Here is a 3,444-nt window from a genome sequence, read left to right on the forward strand (position 1 = left end):
GGCGCCGGCGGAGACGGGGCAGCAGCGGACGAAGCCTTTCCGCGGACGCCTTTTCCCCGCGCGCGCCGGACCCTTCGCTGCCGCCTGGGAGCCCGCGGCGGACTCGGGGCCGCCCCGTTCCTGTAAATACAGCCGGCAGGCGCTATACTGTGACCTTTTTTTTTTTAATGTATTGTTGAGAATGAATTTTATGGAAGGGTTTATTTTATTTCTATTTTATTTTTATTTTTTAGACTAGGAAGCTGAAATCTCGCAATAAGTTCATCTCGACCATTCAAAAAAATACAAAAATGGTAAAAAAAATAAAAAATCGCATTCCCTGCCATCCCGCCCGTCCTGTCCCGTCCCCCCACCGTGTGTCTAGACCAGGTCGTGGTTCTCGAAGGCAAGCGAAAGCATCGTGTTCACCCTGCCCCGGACGGGTCCCCGGCCCCGACCCGGCGCCGGCCGGGGCTCCCGCGGGAGCCGGCAGCACCCGCAGCCCCGCCGCGGCGCCCGGGAGCAGCGGCAAAGCCTGGCCTTCGGTCTGTGTTTTATATATATATAGATTATATATATAAATATCTATATTGTGTACAGCGACTGTGAGAGAATTAAGGAAGAGCGAACGAGGAAGCAGCGCTTGGCTGCCGCTCCGAGCGGGCGCCGGGGGGGGGGCGGGTTTGGGGTGGATTTGGGTGGTTTTGCGTCGGGGAGCAGCCCCCGCGGGGGAGCTGGCTTTGCTTGTTGGTCTCCGTTCAGCCTAGCTTCGTCCTTAGACACGCCGCTTTCGTTCTCGACGTCGTGCTGATGGTAACCGGATCACCACCTGATTTGGATTCTGTATTTTTTTATAATAAAATAAAAATAAGTGTCACGTGAGTCCCTTGCTTTGGAGACCTGCCTGTTCCCCGCGGAGGCTGCCGGCGGCGCGGGGGTCCCGCGCGCTGCCCCGCTCCGCGGCGCGGGGGCTGCGGAGCCAGACCGCTCTGCGGGGCGGCACGCTAATTACGGGAAGGACTTAATTACCGCCTTAATGAATAAGAATGGATATTAATTAATATGCAATTGTTGATAGCACTTAATTACGGGAGGCAACGCGGCCTGGCAGAGCAGCGCTCCGGGCCGGGGCTCYGGCACCCCGGYGCTGCCGCAGCCGGCCGCRGACCCCCGGGCTCRGCYGCTGCCTCAGTTTCCCTCTGYGGCTGGGGCGGTGCAAAAAAAGCAAGAAAATGCTGCTTTTGGTTCCTCCCGCAGCCCGGCCCATGCCGGGAAACCTGGCCGTGCCCTCTGGAAACCGCAGCAGCGAGGAGCCTGGTGACCCGGAGCCGGGATGCGAGTTCAGCCGATTTCCCCGGAAAAACAAGAAGGCTCTTGCGCACAGCGCCCGCCTGCTTTTTTTTTTTCTTTAAGCACTTAAGTAATTTTTTTGTGCAGCTCGTGTTAATTTCCGGCGTTTAATGCCTATTTCAGCATAATTAGCCGAATAGGAACAATCCGCTGTTAATTAATTCAGGCTCGTACAGCTGATCCGAGGCTCTGAAGTTTKCCACAAGAGGGTGAAAGCCTAATTTTGCTTTTTAATAAGGGCCATCTGTGTGCCAGGAGCSGGGAGAGCCAGCAACCCCGATGCACGGGGGAAAGCGCGGAGCAGGGAGACAGGCTCGGGAGCCGGAAAGTGCCGAAGCAAGAGCCCAGCCCGGGCTTACAAGGGAAAAAAGAGGRAAAAAAAGATTTTTAGGCTAATTCTGTTGGTTTTTTGAGACCTGACTCATGATTATTTCAACATTTGGGGCTGGAAATACAGAGATAAAAATAGCAAACTGGCAGGTGCAGGGCTGGGGCGARTCTTCGTTAGTAACTGATTGAGTCGGGGTTCGTAAGGCCTGAGCGGGCTCGTTCGGCTCACGCAGGCGCTGGCACGGTGCGAACGAAAACTGGCACTGCTGGAAAACAAGGAATTCCTGCACATGCTGACCTGGAGAATCGAGACTTAAACTTCTCCACAGCGCTGAGGGCGGCGAGAGGGGCCCCGGCCGGCGCGGACGCTGCCCGGGGGACTTTCCTGGAGCTGGGAGCGAGCCGGCGATCCCGACCCGCCACGGCGCCGCAGCCGCCCCGCGCTCGGGGACGGAGCCGGGGGCCGAGCTCGAGCCGCAGCCTCRTCCCCCGGGGAAAAGGGGGAATTACAGCTGTTTTAGAGGGGGGAGAAGAAATTCCCTAACCTGCTTTAAACGGAAAAGCAGCCGGGGGGGGGCGGATAGCAGGGCGCGAGCCGGGAGCTTTGAGCCCGGCGCTGCGCTGGGRTTGCAGCGTGGAGAGAGGCCGGGAGGCGGCCGGGGCCGGGAGCGTTGCAGCGAGCCGGTGACGGCGCTGGAGCGGCTCGGCCCAGCGGGGCGCGAGATTGTCCGGTGCCCGGAGCAGCCTGCGGTCCGGAGCGCGTCACGTATGGCTGCCGGTGTCTGAAATGGGTTTTTCACGGGCTGGAGCCTCCTCCGGCCCCGATCCCACGTCGCTGCCGCCGTTGTAATCGGAGCGGGGCGGCAGCGGCAGGGACGGCGTTGCCTCCCGCGCCGGACACCGCGGAGCGGCGCGTCCCCGCCTCGCTCCRGCAGCAGCCCCCTCTCAGCGGTGGCTCTCGTCGGGCTGGAAAAGGGCTGGGATCTCAGCGGCTCGTGGAAACAAACCCCGCCTGGACCCGGGGACCTCCGTGCCCATCAGCGGGGCCGGGCTCGCCGTCCTCCCGGGACGCGCTCGCCCTTCCCGGCCCCGTGTGCCTTCCCGGGATGCCCGCGCGGTGCCGCGCCGGCGGAGCAGCTGCCGCGCGTCTCRCCGGCATGCAGCTCCTTGCTAAATTGCAGCATCTCAGCATTAATATATGTATTATTTCTTTTAATCCCATAAAGGCGCTAAGCGTGTCGTGCTCCGCTGGCGCATCCCGCCTGGCGCGGAAGCAAGGCGCGGTCCAGGGTATGGCCGCGGACGGTGCCGGCGCCGAGCCGCGGCTCGCCGGGGGTCTCGCGGCCCCGCGGGTGGGGATGAGGCCCCTCGGGCCGCTGGGCGCCGGGGTCTTCCGCGCGCCGCTCTCGAGCGGGGCCGGCGCGGGAGGGCGGTGGCAGCGCGGGGGCTCTCGGCAGGGAGCTCCCTGCTGCGGGCCGGAGCGTGTCTTCGGTCCCCTGCCGGGAAACAGATGGGAAGAATTGCAACGGGCGCTAACGGCGCGGGAAGCTGCACCGGGGCCGGCGTTCCCGGGGCCGGGGGCTGCCGCCGGGACCCCCCGGCTCGGGGCCCTGGTGGCCGCCCTGAGCCGGGACCCCCTGGCACCCCGGGGTGCTGCCCGGCCCCTGGGCGCGCGGAGCCGTCTGCCAGCCCGCGGGGCGGCAGGATAAACGTGGATGAATAGCCTTCATCCCCTCCGGAAAATATTTTATATCGCACACCAAGAAAAGACACTCCTATTTAAAT

The sequence above is a fragment of the Rhea americana genome, unplaced genomic scaffold (genome assembly GCF_003343005.1).
Source record: "Rhea americana isolate MKP2758 unplaced genomic scaffold, rheAme1 scaffold_341, whole genome shotgun sequence".
Lineage (NCBI taxonomy): Eukaryota > Metazoa > Chordata > Aves > Rheiformes > Rheidae > Rhea > Rhea americana.